This window comes from Triticum urartu, chromosome 2A (assembly GCF_056163025.1).
Source record: "Triticum urartu cultivar PI428250 chromosome 2A, HENAU_Tu73, whole genome shotgun sequence".
Lineage (NCBI taxonomy): Eukaryota > Viridiplantae > Streptophyta > Magnoliopsida > Poales > Poaceae > Triticum > Triticum urartu.
The window spans coordinates 549,178,843-549,197,622 of NC_141874.1; positions in this window are offsets into that span (position 1 = coordinate 549,178,843).

Consider the following 18,780-nt stretch of genomic DNA (forward strand, 5'->3'; position numbering starts at 1 on the left):
GATTTCTAGCATCATTGTGGGGCAGATCTACGCACAAGTCAAGACATACCAAGTACCCATCACAAACTCTTATCCCTCGCATTACATGATTTGCCATTTGCCTCTCGTTTTCCTCTCCCCCACTTCACCCTTTCTGTTTTATTCGCCCTCTTTTTCCATTCGCCTCTTTTTGCTTGCCTCTTGCTGCCATCATGTCTGAAATTGGGGAGGTTATCGTTGATAAGGATAGTGGTAATAACATGGAAAATTTTGATGCTTTTGTTGATCCTCATGAAGAACCTACTATTTTACACACTAAAAAGTTTTGGATTGGTAGTGGTAATATTATTGGAAAAGGATTATTCAAGATTTCTTTACTTGTGTCGGTGCTTTACCTACTGTGGGAGGGTCTATTCTCCATAGAACTAGTAGTTTTGCGGATGCTATATCTTTGCTCATAGTTGAACTTGAAAGACAATTTGTTCATATGCACCCTTGCATCCAAAGGATTTTTCTAGAATTTTCTAATATTGGGCATTCTTCCGTTAAGCGAGCAGCTACCATCTTTTTAGCTCATGAGTTCAGATTCATAATAAAAGAAGCCAATGAAATTTTTGCGCATTATAGGGTGGACGTCGGCCGTCCTCCCATGAAAGCAATCCTTTTTTATCAAGAAGACATAATGCGCTAACGATCTTTAGATCATGTTGCTTTTAATGAAAACCTTAGAAAGAAGGTTCTTACCGATGTTCATGTTGGTAGGATCTCTAACTTAATAATAATTTTGCTATCCAAAATAATGAGTTGGGTTTTTCCCTTGAACAAAGGCTCATGACTTTTTGCCAAAAGAATGCTTATAATGATGAATTGGTTGTGCAATATGAGGGGCCAAAGGAGGAACCAATGCCTCCCGAGCTTGATCTTGGGGACTTTTATCCCATTAAATTTAGCCCTTTTTATTACTTTTTCTTGCCACAAATAAAGCTTGCTGCTGAACGTAGGGAGTATGAGATGAGTTTTCGTGATTTACCTTATGATTATCATAGCAATACCTAGATCTATTCTTGCTTTTATGCCTAGCTAGGGGCGTTAAACGATAGCGCTTGTTGGGAGGCAACCCAATTTTATTTTTGTTTATTGCTTTTTGGTTCTGTTTAGTAATAAATAATTCATCTAGCCTCTGTTTATATGTGGTTTTATGTTTTCAATTAGTGTTTGTGCCAAGTAGAACCTTTGGGAAGACTTGGGGGAAGTTTTAGCGGTCTTGCTGTAAAAAACAGAAACTTCACGAGATTTGCTGCCATTTTCCACTGTAGAGTGTGATTAGGTTGATTATTTTTGCATATGATTAATAGACAAATTCCTCACGTCCACCAATTTATTTCAGATTTTTTGGGGTTACAGAAGTATTTGAAACCTACAGATTACTACAGACTGTTCTGTTTTTGACAGATTCTGTTTTTCGTGTGTTGTTTGCTTATTTTGATGAATCTATGGCTAGTATCGGAGTGTATGAACCATAGAGAAGTTGGAATACAGTAGGTTTAACACCAATATAAATAAATAATTAGTTCATTACAGTACCTTAAGTGGTGGTTTGTTTTCTTATACTAATGGAGCTCATGAGATTTTTTGTTGAGTTTTGTGTTGTGAAGTTTTCAAGTTTTGGGTAAAGATATGATGGATTATGGAATAAGGAGTGGCAAGAGCCTAAGCTTGGGGATGCCCAAGGCACCCAAAGGTAAATTCAAGGACAACCAAAAGCCTAAGCTTGGGGATGCCTTCCACTCTTTCGTCTTCGTCCATCGGTAACTTTACTTGAGGCTATATTTTTATTCACCACATGATAGATGTTTTGCTTGGAGCGTCTTGTATGATTTGAGTCTTTGATTTTTAGTTTACCACAACCATCCTTGCTGTACACACCTTTTGGGAGAGACACACATGAATCGGAATTTATTAGAATACTCTATGTGCTTCACTTATATCTTTTGAGCTAGATAATTTTGCTCTAGTGCTTCACTTATACCTTTTAGAGCACGGTGGTGGTTTTATTTTATAGATATTATTGATCTCTCATGCTTCACTTATATTATTTTGAGATTCCTTTAGAACAATATGGTAATTTACTTTGGCTATAAAATTGGTCCTAATATGATAGGCATCCAAGATTGGTATAATAAAAACTTGCATAAAAAGTGCGTTGAATACTATGAGAAGTTGGATGCTTGATAATTGTTTTGAGATATAAATATGGTGATATTAGAGTTGTGCTAGTTGAGTAGTTATGAATTTGACAAATACTTGTGTTGAAGATTGCATGTCCCGTAGCATCCACGTATGGTAGCCGTTGTGTAACAAATTTGAAACATGAGGTGTTCTTTGATTGTCTTCCTTATGAGTGGCGGTCGGGGACGAGCGATGGTATTTTCCTACCAATCTATCCCCCGAGGAGCATGCGTGTAATGGTTGGTTTTTGATGACTTGTAGATTTTTGCAATAAGTATGTGAGTTCTTTATGACTAATGTTGAGTCCATGGATTATACGCACTCTCACCCTTCCATCATTGCTAGCCTCTTCGGTACCGTGCATTGCCCTTTCTCACCTTGAGAGTTGGTGCAAGCTTCGCCGGTGCATCCAAACCCCGTGATATGATATGCTCTATCACACATAAAAATCCTTATATCTTCCTCAAAACAGCCACCATACCTACCCATTATGGCATTTCCATAGCCATTCCGAGATGTATTTCCATGCAACTTTCCACCGTCTCATTTATGACACACTTCATCATTGTCATATTTCCTTGCATGATCATGTAGTTGACATCGTATTTGTGGCCAAGCCACCATGCATAATTTATCATACATGTCACTCTTGATTCATTGCCCTTCCCGGTACACCGCCGGAGGCATTCATATAGTCATATTTTGTTCTAGTATCGAGTTGTAATCATTGCGTTGTAAATAAATAGAAGTGTGATGATCATCATTAATAGAGCATTGTCCCAAAAAAGGGGGGAGGCCAAAATAAAGAAAGGCCCAAACAAAAAGAAAAAAGGGACAATGCTACTATCCTCTTTTTCCACACTTGTGCTTCAAAGTAGCACCATGATCTTTATGATAGAGAGTCTCTTGTTTTGTCACTTTCATATACTAGTGGGTATTTTTCATTATATAACTTGGCTTGTATATTCCAACAATGGGCTTCCTCAAATGCTCTAGGTCTTTGTGAGCAAGCAAGTTGGATGCACACTGATACGTCTCCGTCGTATCTATAATTTTTGATTGTTCCATGCCAATATTCTACAACTTTCATATACTTTTGGCAACTTTTTATACTATTTTTGGGACTAACATATTGATCCAGTGCCCAGTGCCAGTTCCTGATTGTTCCATGTTTTTTGTTTCACAGAATATCCATATCAAACGGAGTCCAAACGGAATAAAAACTGACGGAGATTTTTTTTGGAATATATATGATTTTTGGGAAGAAAAATCCACGCGAGACGATGCTCGAGGGGCCCTCGAGGCAGGGGGCATGCCCCTGACCCTCGTGGCCACCCCGTAAGGCGGTTGATGCCCTTCTTTCGCTGCAAGAAAGCTAATATCCGGATAGAGACCGTGTTAAAATTTCAGCCCAATCGGAGTTACGGATCTCCGGGAATATAAGAAACGGTGAAAGGGAAGAATCTGGGAACGCAGAAATAGAGAGAGACAGATCCAATCTCGGAGGGGCTCTTGCCCCTCCCATGCCATGGAGGCCATGGACCATAGGAGAAACCCTTCTTCCATCTAGGGAGGAGGTCAAGGAAGAAGAAGAGGGAGGGGGGGCTCTCTCCCCCTCACTTCCGGTGGCACCGGAGTGCCACCGGGGGCCATCATCATCACCGCAATCTTCACCAACAACTTCACCGCCATCATCACCAACTCTTCCCCCCTCCATGCAGCGGTGTAACCTCTCTCTTACCCGCTGTGATCTCTACTTAAACATGGTGCTCAACGCTATATATTATTTCCCAATGATGTATGGCTATCCTATGATGTTTGAGTAGATCCGTTTTGTCCTATGGGTTATTTGATGATCGTGATTAGTTTGAGTTGCATGTTTTATTATTGGTGCTGTCCTATGGTGCTCTCCGTGTCGTGCAAGCGTGAGTGAGGGAGTCCTAGATTAGGGGGTGTTCGGGTAGCCGGACTATACCTTCAGCCGGACTCCTGGACTATGAAGATACAAGATTGAAGACTTCGTCCCGTGTCCGGATGGGACTTTCCTTGGCGTGGAAGGCAAGCTTGGCGATGCGGATATTCAAGATCTCCTACCATTGTAACCGACTCTATGTAACCCTAACCCTATCCGGTGTCTATATAAACCGGAGGGTCGTAGTCCATAGGCAATCAACTCCATATACAACAATCATACCATAGGCTAGCTTCTAGGGTTTAGCCTCCTTGATCTCGTGGTAGATCTACTCTTGTACTACCCATATCATCAATATTAATCAAGCAGGACGTAGGGTTTTACCTCCATCAAGAGGGCCCGAACCTGGGTAAAACATCGTGTTCCATGCCTCCTGTTACCATCCGGCCTAGACGCACAGTTCAGGACCCCCTACTCGAGATCCGCAAGTTTTGACACTGACATTGGTGCTTTCATTGAGAGTTCCTCTGTGTCGTCGCCTTTAGGCCCGATGGCTCCTTTGACCATCAACAACGATGCGGTCCAGGGTGAGACTTTGCTCCCCGGACAGATCTTCGCTCTGCGGGCCAAGCTTAAACTACACGGCTGACATCCGCGGAGACTCGATCTTCGACGGGCTCGAGCCACGGCCAAGCGCGCCGCACTATCTTGAGGGGCATGATCTAGATCTGCCCCAGACAGTGTCCTGGAGGCTGCACACGCATCGGTTCCGACCCCTAACTCGGAGCCTATTGCGCCAATTGAGGATGAGCGGTTGGACGTCACCTTGGGGGCTGCGATCCCGAAAGCGATCGAGCTGAACGCTAGCCCCGCACTCTGCACGACCCATGACTCCGAGGATCCGGACTCCTCCCCGGACTCCGAACCCCCCGCGCCCCTGCCAATCGAATCCGATTGGGCGCCGATAATGGAGTTCACCGCTGCAGACATCTTTCAGCATTCTCCTTTTGGCGACATCCTGAATTCTCTTAAGTCTCTCTCTTTGTCAGGAGAGCCCTGGCCGGACTACGGTCAGCGAGGGTGGGATACGGACGATAAGGAAATTCAAAGCCCACCCACCACCCACTTTGTAGCAAACTGTCGACGATCTAACCGACATGCTTGACTTCAGCTCCGAAGACATCGATGGCATGGACGATGATGTAGGAGACGAACAGGAACCAGCACCTGTAGGGCGCTGGAAGGCCACCTCGTCATATGACATATATATGGTGGATACTCCAAAAGATGGAGATGGCGATGGAATAGTGGGGGATGACGCCCCCAAGAAACAGCCAAAGCGCCGGCGTCAGCGGCGCCGCTCTAAATCCCGCCAAAGCAAAAACGGTGATTCCGGCACGGGAGATAATACTACCCCGGATAGCGCCGAAGAACACCCACCTCAGCAAGATTCGGCACAGGAAGATGGAGAAGCCAGCCCTCATGAGAGAGCGGCAGACCGAGAGGTCGAGGATGATAACTATACGCCTCCCTCCGAAGACGAGGGAAGCCTCGATGACGACGAATTCGTCATACCATCAGACCCCGCCGAACAAGAGCGTTTTAAACGCAGGCTTTTAGCCACGGCAAGCAGCCTCAAGAAAAAGCAGCAACAGCTTAAAGCTGCCCAAGATTTGCTAGCTGACAGATGGACTGAAGTCCTTACGGCCGAAGAGTATGAACTTGAACGCCCCTCCAAGAGTTACCCGAAGCGCAGGCCGCTACCCCGATCAGAGGAGGAAGCACCTACATCACCAGCGCATGACATGGCAGACCGGCCACCTCGCGGCCGCGACAGAGAGGCCTCTCGGCCCTCCACCCAAGCCATGCCCCGACGCCGCTCAACTAAGGCACGGGAAAATGCGCCCAACCTGCGAGACATACTGGAGGATAAGGAAAGACAAACAAGATCGATCTACGGATCGCGCAGGCGCCCTACGGCATGTGACAATGATCTTCACGCTGGATACAACAAATCCGGCCGGGCCGAACACAACAGAGATAGCTCTTCCGAGCTGCGTCGTGATATAGCCCAGTACAGAGGCGCCGCACACCCGCTATGCTTCACGAATGAAGTAATGGATCATAAAATCCCAGAGGGTTTCAAACTCGTAAACATCGAATCATACGATGGCACAACAGATCCGGCGGTATGGATCGAGGATTATCTCCTTCACATCAACATGGCACGCGGCAATGATCTACACGCCATCAAATACCTCCCGCTCAAACTTAAAGGACCGGCCCGACATTGGCTTAACTGCTTGCCAGCAGACTCAATCGGTTCTTGGGAGGACCTGGAAGCCGCATTCCTCGACAACTTCCAGGGCACTTACGTGCGACCGCCGGATGCCGACGACCTAAGACACATAATTCAGCAGCCAGAGGAATCGGCCAGACAATTCTGGACACGGTTCCTAACAAAGAAAAACCAGATAGTCGACTGCCCGGACGCAGAGGCCCTAGCAGCCTACAAGCATAACATCCGCGACGAGTGGCTTGCCCGGCACCTGGGACAGGAAAAGCCGAAATCCATGGCAGTCCTCACGACACTCATGACCCGCTTTTGCGCGGGAGAAGATAGCTGGCTAGCTCGCAGTAACAACTTATCAAAGAACCCTGGTAATTCGGATACCAAGGACAAAAGTGGCAGGACATGTCGGAATAAGCAAAAACGCTGTGTTAACAGCGACAGCAATGAAGACACGGCAGTCAATGCCGGATTCAAAGGCTATAAATCTGGCCAGCGGAAAAAGCCATTCAAAAAGAATACTCAGGGCCCGTCCAGTTTGGACCGAATACTCTATCGCTTGTGCCAGATACATGGCACCCCCGGAAGGCCAGCCAACCACACTAACAGGGATTGTTGGGTGTTCAAGCAGGCAGGCAAGTTAAGGGCCGAAAACAGAGGCAAGGGGCTGCACAGCGATGACGAGGAGCCCAAGCCGCCGAACAACAATGGATAGAAGGGCTTTCCCCCACAAGTGCGGACGGTGAACATGATATACGCAACCCACATTCCCAAGCGGGAGCGGAAGCGTGCGCTACGGCACGTATACGCGATAGAGCTAGTCGCCCCAAAGTTCAACCCATGGTCCTCCTACCCGATCACTTTTGATCGAAGGGACCATCCCACTAGCATCCGTCATGGCAGCTTCGCCGCATTGGTTCTCGACCCAATCATCAACGGATTTCATCTCACAAGAGTCCTCATGGACGGCGGCAATAGCCTGAACCTGCTTTATCAGGATACAGTGCGGAAAATGGGCATAGATCCCTCAAGGATTAATCCCACAAGAATGACCTTTAAAGGCGTTATACCAGGTGTAGAAGCCAACTGTACAGGCTCAGTAACACTTGACGTGGTCTTCGGATCCCCGGACAATTTCCGAAGTGAAGAGTTAATCTTCGATATAGTCCCATTTCGCAGTGGCTATCACGCCCTGCTCGGACGAACCGCATTCGCAAAGTTCAATGCGGTGCCGCACTACGCATATCTCAAGCTCAAGATGCCAGGCCCTCTAGGAGTAATTACGGTCAACAGAAACACCGAACGCTCCCTCCGTACGGAGGAGCATATGGCGGCTCTCGCAGCGGAGGTACAAAGTAGCCTTCTCAGGCAATTCTCCAGTCTGGCCATTAAAAAGCCAGACACTGCCAAGCGCGCCCCAAGTAACCCACAGCAGGACCGCCTGGCACACTCTGAGCAAGCGTAGCAATGCGGCCCCAACCCCAGCTTTCGCGACATAGCGAAACCAGTACCTCGCATACATAACTACGCCCTTGAAATACCACGGGCACAGGGGAAGGGGCACAATAACGGCACACCCAAAATACGGCTTAAAACGTACTAGGGGCTGCCGGATTCTTTTTTTAATTTTTTCCTTACTTTCAGGACTCCATACTTCGGACGACCTGTTCGGCAATTTGACTGCCGCACAAACGATGCAAGATCCAGGGAGGCAGACAAGCCATGCCGCACTATGGAACTCCCAGGTGGTCTCTGTTATGAGCGGTATACCTGTTTTGAATACAATTCCACGGCCTGCCCCTGATCAGGACATGTTAAATAGTCTAATATCTTTTTTGCTTATCGCACTACTTGTATCGTTCGGCTTTGATAAATAGCCTCTCTATAAACAGTGCATAGCTTTTTGTCTATTTTTTGCATTATCCTCTTTTCATATATATGTTTATTAAATGACATGATCGCACCCGTACACCATTGTACGGCAAACACGCCAGGGGCTTCAGTACCCCTCATTATGGTGTGAGAAGTCCGTACACTTTCACAAGTGCGGCACCCCGAACTTATAGCACTATATGCATCGGCTCCGAATCATGATTTGGGTCAATAGTTGGGTTTGCCCGGCTCCTATGTTTTGGTGCCTTACGTTCCGCTATATCGGCTAAGGTAGCACTAGGAGAACCACTGCGATTGTGCCCCGGTTGAGCTGGGTTAAGCACCTCAGTGGAGAAAGCTAAAACTGACTGTCATGATGAGGCGAGAGACCGGTCGCTGTTCGAGAGGTTTTTCGAGTCCCTAAAGACTTATGCCGCTTCAAGCGAGGAGCTGGCTTTGTCCGGCCAAGGCGTGGATAGCACCCCGAACTCGGTCTTCCGAACTAGGGGCTTCGCCAAAATTTAAAATTGTAAAGTTCTATGGCTAAGTGAGAGTGTTCAAGCATTATAGTCCGATTGCCTGGTTCGTGTGCTGAGCGCCTCCCTCGAAGGACCCAACCATGGGAAAAAGAGCGCTCAGGTTTATCCCGAACACCCCAGCACTAGTGGCATGGGGGCAGAAGCCGACAACTGGCCATCTCTCAATTTTGGATAAACGGCCGCACAGAAAATAATATTTTGAATTCAATAAGCATTGCTTAGCGCATATGAACAAGTTTTCAGCGCACAGGATAAACACGAGCGAGTTCATTCAAAAATTACATCTTTGGTACATTCATCCGCCACAAGGCGGGCACCTGCAAGAACATCCTTGTAATAGTTCTCGGGCTTGCGATGCTCCTTCCCCGGTGGCGGCCCGTCCTTCACAAGCTTCTCACCGTCCAGCTTCCCCCAGTGCACCTTTGCACGGGCAAGGGCCCTACGGGCACCTTCGATGCAGATGGAGCGCTTGATGACCTCGAGCCTTGGACAGGCCTCCACCAGCCGCCGCACCAGCCCGAAGTAGCTCCCAGGCAGGGCCTCTCCGGGCCACAGCCGAACTATGAAGCCCTTCATGGCCTGTTCGGCCACCTTGTGGAGCTCGACCAGCTGTTTCAGCTGGTCGCTCAAGGGCACAGGGTGTCCGGCCTCAGCATACTAAGACCAGAACACCTTCTCCGTCGAGCTGCCCTCTTCAGCTCGATAGAATGCGGCGGCGTCGGATACGCTGCGGGGAAGATCTGCGAATGCCCCTGGAGAGCTCCGGATTCGGGTAAGTAACAAGTAGTTTACTTTTATATTTCTGCTTTGCATAAAGAATGCCTTACCCGCTGCTATCTTTTTCACCTCCTCCAACTCTTGGAGGGCGTTTCGGGCTTTGGCCTTGGCAGACTTGGCAGTCTCAAGGGCTGCCGCGAGCTCGGACGCTTGCGTCTTTGACTCAAGCTCCAGACTCTCATGTTTTTTCATGAGAGCCTGAAGCTCTTGCTGCACCTCGCCGACACGGGCCTCAAGTTTCTCTCGCTCGGTGCGCTCCGCGGCCGCTTTCTTTTCGGCCTCAGACAGCGCCTGCTTGAGGGTCGCCACCTCAGTCGTGGCCCCTACAATAAGCAGTACAATCCTATTATTTTTTGCAATCACGTCTTTTTATAGGCACTTTTTTCTGTAAGGTATTTCTTACCTTCTTTCTCCTCGAGCTGCCGCTTGGCAAGGCCGAGCTCTTGCTCGGTCCGCTCGAGTCCCTGTTTCAGGGCACCCACCTCCGCAGTCAGTGCGGCGGTGGCTAGCAGCGAAGCCTGCATACGCATATTGACTCTTTGTTGTTAGACTCCTGCGAAATTTAATAGATCCTTTATTTGGCTTTTCCTTCCGAACGCCAAAAAGAGCATCAGGGGCTACTGTCTATGCGGTTATATTCTTACATATTTTTTACTTACCTCGAAGCCTGTTAGAAGGCTAGCGCAAGCTTCACTCAGTCCCCTCTTGGCGGACTGAACCTTCTGGATCACCGCACTCATAATAGTATGGTGCTCCTCGTCGATGGAGGCGCCGTCAAGCAACTCAAGCAGATTGTCCGGCACCTCCGGTTGGACGGAGGCCGCCGACTCAGAAGGCTTGCTCCTCTTGGAAGGAGTTCGCCCACCGTGGTCCGGAACTGTTGAAGATTCCGGCGCGGTGTCCGGCACAAAGCCGGACTTGGAGCCCTGGGGGGTCTTGTCCCCTTTACTCCTGGAGTCCGGGAGGTCGCCTTGCGGCTCCTCCAGGACCACCTCCTCCTGCCCCGGAGCTCGTTGCGACGCCACTTCGGCATCGTCCGTAGTGCGGGGGGAGACAGCGGGCGGAACTGAGTTCACGTCCGATGAGTCCAGGGAGCCGCCCGACGATTCGTTGAATTCGGCCCGGGGCGGACTGCATAATTACATTCGACATTAGGGAAAGCTGTGCAACAAAGGAACATCATGAGTTATTCTGATATCCGAACTTACAATTTCGCCGGACGCTTGGCCCTATTTGGCCACTCCTCTTTGCCTTCTCCGGCGTTGGGGGCGTAGTCCGGCGAAGGGGTCTTCCTTTTCCTAGACTCCTCGGCCTCCCCCTTTGGGGCGGCCTTCCTCTTCTCTCCTCCCTCTGCTGGGGGGGGGGAGAGTTTTCTTCTTCCTCCTCATTTTTGTGGGAGGAGGGCGTCTCGGACTCGTCAGATGACGAGTCCGACACCACCACGTTGCGGGCACTCTTTCGAGTCCCCGTGGTCTTCTTCTTCTTGGCCTTCTTCTCCGGCACCACATAAGGCGCCGGAACCAGCAGCTTCGCTAGTAGAGCTGGGGCTGGGTCTTCAGGCAGCGGAGCCGGACAGTTAATCGGTCCGGATATCGCCCGCCAAGCCTGTCAAAGGTAAGGGAGTTTAGATCCCGCATAGAGTCAAACTATGAAAAGAGCTTAACATCCTGTAAAAGGTGAAGATAGCTTACCTCGCTAGCGTGACGCTGCGAGCTGTATCCGCGGTCCTTGGAAGCGGATGCGGGAGCCTCGGCGCCCTTGAATAGCACCTTCCAGGCATCTTCGTATGTCGTGGCGAAGAGCCTGCTAAGGGTTTGGTGCTGCGCCGGGTCAAACTCCCACAGATTAAAATCCCGTTGTTGGCACGGGAGGATCCGGCGGACAAGCATAACCTGGATTACATTAACAAGCCGGATTGGCTTGTTCACCAGGGACTGGATGCATGTTTGCAATCCGGTCACTTCTTTTTCGTCACCCCACGAGAGGCCCGTCTCTTTCCAGGACATAAGCCGTGTGGGGGGTCCGGATCGGAACTCGGGGGCTGCGATCCAGTTTGGATCACATGGCTCGGTGATGTAAAACCACCCGGATTGCCACCCCTTTAGGGTCTCCACGAAAGAGCCCTCGAACCATAGGACGTTGGCCATCTTGCCCGCCATGGCGCCACCGCACTCCGCCTGGCTGTCGCGCACCACCTTGGGCTTGACGTTGAAGGTCTTGAGCTAGAGGCCGAAATGAGGGCGGACGCGGAGAAAAGCCTCGCACACGACGATAAGCGCCGAGATGTTGAGGATGAAGTTCGGGGCCAGATCGTGGAAATCCAGGCCGTAGTAGAACATGAGCCCCCGGACAAATGGGTGGAGTGGAAAACCCAGTCTGCGGAGGAAGTGGGGGAGAAATACTACCCTCTCATGGGGCCTTGGGGTGGGGAGAAGCTGCCCCTCTTCGGGAAGCCGGTGCGCGATGTCCTTGGACAGGTATCCGGCCTTCCTTAGCTTCTTGACTTTTCCCTCCGTGACGGAGGAGACCATCCACTTGCCTCCCGCTCCGGACATTGCTGGAGAAGGTTGAGGTGGGAAGTGCGGGCTTGGGCGCTGGAGCTCGAGTGCGCAGGAGATGGATAGGCAAAGGAGGAAGAAGGCATAGGTAAAAAGGTGGATCCCTATCCCCTTATATGGGCGGATGCAGTTGAGCGTCCCCACCAGCCTAGTAAAACTCGCTTGCCTCCCAAGCGCCGTGATAAATGGCACGGTAGGGTTACCCACATCCGTATTTATGAGAATCCTGTAAAGGGGGCACACGATCTCTGCTTTGACAAGACGTGCCAAGGAAACCGCCTCGCAAAACATGCTGAGGTGGAAAAGTAAAAACGATTCGAGTAAAGGACTTGGCCGTAGTGTGATGACGCACTGCGGAATACGTCAGCAGATTTGATTTGTGTTTATATCATTCTCTCTATGGCAATATGTGGAAGCTTATTTTGCAGAACCGGACACTACTCTTGGTGTTTACAATCTTCTATGAAGGACTTGGAGGAGGAACCCGCCTTGCAACGCCGAAGAAAATTTGCGCGCCGGACTCGTCGTCATTGAAGCCTGGTTCAGGGGCTACTGAGGGAGTCCTGGATTAGGGGGTGTTCGGGTAGCCGGACTATACCTTCAGCCGGACTCCTGGACTATGAAGATACAAGATTGAAGACTTCGTCCCGTGTCCGTATGGGACTTTCCTTGGCGTGGAAGGCAAGCTTGGCGATGCGTATATTCAAGATCTCCTACCATTGTAACCGACTCTATGTAACCCTAACCCTATCCGGTGTCTATATAAACCGGAGGGTCGTAGTCCGTAGGCAATCAACTCCATATACAACAATCATACCATAGGCTAGCTTCTAGGGTTTAGCCTCCTTGATCTCGTGGTAGATCTACTCTTGTACTACCCATATCATCAATATTAATCAAGGAGGACGTAGGGTTTTACCTCCATCAAGAGGGCCCGAACCTGGGTAAAACATCGTGTTCCCTGCCTCCTGTTACCATCCGGCCTAGACGCACAGTTCGGGACCCCCTACCCGAGATCCGCCGGTTTTGACACCGACAGTGAGGGATTCCCGCTGTAGGGTGTTGCAATACGTTCATGATTCGCTTATAGTGGGTTGCGTGAGTGATTGAAACACAAACCCGAGTAAGGGGGTTGTTGTGTATGGGATAAAGAGGACTTGATGCTTTAGTAGTTGCGGATGCTTGCTAGAGTTCCAATCATATGTGCATATGATCCAAGTAGAGAAAGTATGTTAGCTTATGCCTCTCCCTCATATAAAATTACAATAATGATTATCGGTCTAGTTATCGATTGCCTAGGGACAAATAACTTTCTCATAACAACAAGCTCTCTACTAAAACAAATTTAGTTGTGTCTTTATCTAAACATCCCTACTTTTTATTTACTTGCTCTTTATTATCTTGCAAACCTATCCAACAACACCTATAAAGTACTTCTGGTTTCATACTTGTTCTAGGTAAAGCGAACGTTAAGCATGCGTAGAGTTGTATCGACGGTCGATATTACTTGAGGGAATATTTGTTCTTCCTTTAGCTCCTTGTTGGGTTCGACACTCTTACTTATCGAAAACTGTTGCGATCCCCTATACTTGTGGGTTATCAATACCTTTTTCTGGCGCCGTTTCCGGGGAGCAATAGCGTGGGGTGAATATTCTCGTGTGTGCTTGTTTGCTTTATCACTAAGTAATTTTTATTTTATGTTCTTAGTTGTTTTTTATCTTTAGTTATGGATATGGAACATGAAATACCAAAAAAATTAGGTGTACTTTCTGCTCATGGAGATGGGGAACCTCATAAAACCCTCGATGCTGGTTATGTGAAAGATATTATGTACTACTTTAATAATCCTGAGAAAACCCCATTCAATTATGTAATGGGAGTAACGTTGGATCAACGTGAATACTTTAGGGATTACCGCTTGACACAAAAAGGGAAACTATTATGGATCAAATTCATATATTGAATTGGTATGCTAGGCAACTATGCTTGAGATATGATTATACTTGTTGCTCTAGGATGAAGGCTCCACACCTTCCCTTTTTATGCGAATTTAATGATAATAAAACCTTAGCTTCTTATGCTAATGGTATGTATGATTACTATGATGTGGAACAAATAGAAGAATTTGTTGCTTTTATGGGTGCTTATGAAATTGAATCTATGTTTAAAGAGTTTGAAGATTTTGATGATTCGGTTTATAGACCTGAAAATTTAGCTATCCTTAAATATTGCTATGAGAATTATGAATACAATTCCGATAAAGCACTTATTGAGAAAGTCTCCGCTGTCCAAGAAGAGACTAATATTTGGCAGGAATCTATGGAAGAAGAAGTTGATGAAACTGTGAGCTCATTGGATGAAAAAGATGAGGAGGAGAGCGAAGAACAAAAGGAGGAAGAGCGGATTGATCACCCGTGCCCACCTTCTAATGAGAGTAACTCTTCAACTCATACATTGTTTAATTTCCCTTCATGCTTACCGAAGGATGAATGCTATGATAATTGCTATGATCCCGTTGATTCTTTTGAAATATCCCTTTTTGATGATGCTTGCTATGCTTGTGGCCAAGATGCCAATATGAATTATGCTTATGGAGATGAACTTGCTATAGTCCCTTATGTTAAACATGAAATTGTTGCTATTGCACCCACGCATGATAGTCCTATTATCTTTTTGAATTCTCCCAACTACACTATATCGGAGAAGTTTACCCTTATGAAGGATTATATTGATGGGTTGCCTTATAGCATTGCACATGATGATTTTGATGAATATAATATGCATGTGCTCTCTGCTCCTACTTGCAATTATTATGAGAGAGGAACTATATCTCCACCTCTCTATGTTTCCCACATGATAAAATTGCAAGAAACTGTTTATACTATGCATTGGCCTTTACTTTGTGTGCATGAATTGTTCTTTTATGACATGCCGATGCATAGGAAGAGAGTTATACTTCGTTGTTGCATGATATATGTTACTTTGTGCTCACTACTAAATTACAAATCATTGTTAATTAAAATTGGCTTTGACATACCTTGGGATCCGGGTGGATCCATTACTTGAGCACTATATGCCTAGCTTAATGGCTTTAAAGAAAGCGCTGCCACGGAGACAACCCGGAAGTTTTAGAGAGTCATTTACTTCTGTTGAGAGCTTTCATATAGTTTAAAAACAACAAAAATAAAGAGGGGAACCCTAAACTTTTTCAAAAAGGAAAGTGAAAGTGAGCGAGACAAGCATTGTTGAAGTGGGAGAGCTCCTTGAACTTTGTTCATGCTCACGGCAACTTTGTGAATCTTGATTACAGAAACTTTTCAATACAAATAATTATCTCCTTGTACAATTCCATTGTATTATAAAAATAATGTGGCAAGGTTTGCCTTTAGGATGTTTACATTTGCTTGATGGTTTGTACGGTGCAGGACAGAAACTTTGGCTGTAGTGCGCGATTTTACATTTTTATCTGGAACGTCAAATGGTTCTGATTCTTTTTGCATTGTCTTTCTATACAAATTGTTTATTTTTCCTAATTTTGGCATAATTTTTCAACTATCAGAAGTATGGTTAATGTTCAGATTATTACAGACTGTTCTGTTTTAGACAGATTCCGTTTTTGATGCATAGTTTGCTTGTTTTGATGAAACTATCGATTCATATCAGTGGATTAAGCCATGAAAAAGTTATACTAAAGTAGACACAATGCAAAAACAAAATATGAATTGGTTTGCAATAGTACTTAGAGTAGTAATTTGCTTTATTATACTAACGGATCTTACCAAGTTTTCTGTTGAAGTTCTGTGTGGATGAAGTGTTCGATGATCGAGAAGGTCTCGATGTGAGAAGAAGGAAGAGAGGAAAGATCTCAAGCTTGGGGATGCCCGATGCACCCCAAGTAAATATTCAAGGAGACTCAAGCATCTAAGCTTGGCGATACCCCGGAAGGCATCCCCTCTTTCTTCAACAAGTATCAGTATGTTTTCGGATTCATTTCGTTCATGCGATATGTGCAATCATGGAGCGTCTTTTGCATTTAGTTTTCATTTTTATTTTATGCACCATGCTGGTATGAGATAGTCCTTGGTTGATTTATAGATTTCTCTATGCACTTCACTTATATCTTTTGAGTATGGCTTTATAGAATGCTTCATGTGCTTCACTTATATCATTTGAAGCTTGGTTTGCCCGTTTCTCTTTACATATACAACCGCCATTTGTAGAATGCTCTTTTGCTTCACTTATATTTGTTAGAGCATGGGCATATCTTTTGTGGAAAGAACAAAACTCTCTGGCTTCACTTATATCTATTTAGAGAGATGACAGGAACTGGTCATTCACATGGTTAGTCATAAAATCCTACACAAGACTTGTAGATCACTGAATATGATATGTTTGATTCCTTGCAATAGTTTTGCGATATAAAGATGGTGATATTAGAGTCATGCTAGTGGGTAGTTGTGGATTAGTAGAAATACTCGTGTTGAGGTTTGCGATTCCCGTAGCATGCACGTATGGTGAACCGTTATGTGATGAAGTCGGAGCATGATTTATTTATTGATTGTCTTCCTTATGAGTGGCGGTCGGGGACGAGCGATGGTCTTTTCCTACAAATCTATCCCCCTAGGAGCATGCGCGTAGTACTTTGTTTCGATGACTAATAGATTTTTGCAATAAGTATGTGAGTTATTTATGACTAATGTTGAGTCCATGGATTATACGCACTCTCACCCTTCCACCATTGCTAGCCTCTCTAGTATCGCGCAACTTTCGCCAGTACCTTAAAATATACCTTCCTCAAAACAGCCACCATACCTACCTATCATGGCATTTCCATAGCCATTCCGAGATATATTGCCATGCAACTTCCATCATCATCATATACATGACTTGAGCATTCATTGTCATATTGCTTTGCATGATCGTAAGATAGCTAGCATGATGTTTTCATGGCTTGTCCATTTTTTAATGTCATTGGTACGCTAGATCGTTGCACATCCCGGTACACCGCCGGGGCATTCATATAGAGTCATATCTTTGTTCTAGATATCGAGTTGTAATATTGAGTTGTAAGTAAATAAAAGTGTGATGATCATCATTATTAGAGCATTGCCCCATTGAGTAAGAAAAAGAGGCCAAAGAAGCCCACCAAAAAAATAAAAATAAAAAATAAAGAAAACAAAAAAAGAGAGAAAAAGAGAGAAGGGGGAATGTTACTATCCTTTTACCACACTTGTGCTTCAAAGTAGCACCATTTTCTTCATATAGAGAGTCTCTTGAGTTATCACTTTCATATACTAGTGGGAATTTTCATTATAGAACTTGGCTTGTATATTCCGATGATGGGCTTCCTCAAATGCCCGAGGTATTCATGAGCAAATAAGTTGGATGCACACCCACTTAGTTTTCAGTCTGAGCCTTCATACACTTATAGCTCTTAGTGCATCCGTTGCATGGCAATCCCTACTCACTCACATTGATATCTATTGATGGGCATCTCCATAGCCCGTTGATACGCCTAGTTGATCTGAGACTATCTTCTCCTTTTTGTCTTCTCCACAACCACCATTCTATTCCACCTATAGTGCTATGTCCATGGCTCATGCTCTTGTATTGCGTGAAAGTTGAAAAGGTTTGAGAACATCAAAAATATGAAACAATTGCTTGGCTTGTCATCGGGGTTGTGCATGATGTGAATATTTTGTGTGGTGAAGATGGAGCATAGCCAGACTATATGATTTTGCAGGGATAACTTTCTTTGGCCATGTTATTTTGAAAAGACATGATTGCTTTATTAGTAGGCTTGAAGTATTATTGTTTTTATGTCAAATGATAGACTATTGCTTTGAATCACTCGTGTCTTAATATTCATGCCATGATTAGATATGTGATCAAGAGTATGCTAGGTAGCATTCCACATCAAAAATTATCTTTTTTATCATTTACCTACTCGAGGATGAGCAGGAATTAAGCTTGGGGATGCTGATACGTCTCCGTCGTATCTATAATTTTTGATTGTTCCATGCCAATATTCTACAACTTTCATATACTTTTGGCAACTTTTTATACTATTTTTGGGACTAACATATTGATCCAGTGCCCAGTGCCAGTTCCTATTTGTTGTATGTTTTTTGTTTCGCAGAATATCCATATCAAACGGAGTCCAAACAGAATAAAAACTGGCGGAGATTTTTTGGAATATATATGATTTTTGGGAAGAAAAATCCACGCGAGACGATGCTCGAGGGGCCCACGAGGCAGGGGGGCGCGCCCCTGACCCTCGTGGCCACCCTGTAAGGAGGTTGATGCCCTTCTTCCGCCGCAAGAAAGCTAATATCCAGATAAAGATCGTGTTAAAATTGCATCCCAATCGGAGTTACGGATCTCCGAGAATATAAGAAACGGTGAAAGGAAAGAATCTGGGAACGCAGAAACAGAGAGAGACAGAGAGACAAATCCAATCTTGGAGGGGCTCTTGTCCCTCCCACGCCATGGAGGCCATGGACCAGAGGAGAAACCCTTCTCCCATCTAGGGAGGAGGTTAAGGAAGAAGAAGAAGGAGGGGGCTCTCTCCCCCTCGCTTCCGGTGGCGCCGGAGTGCCACCGGGGGCCATCATCATCACCGCA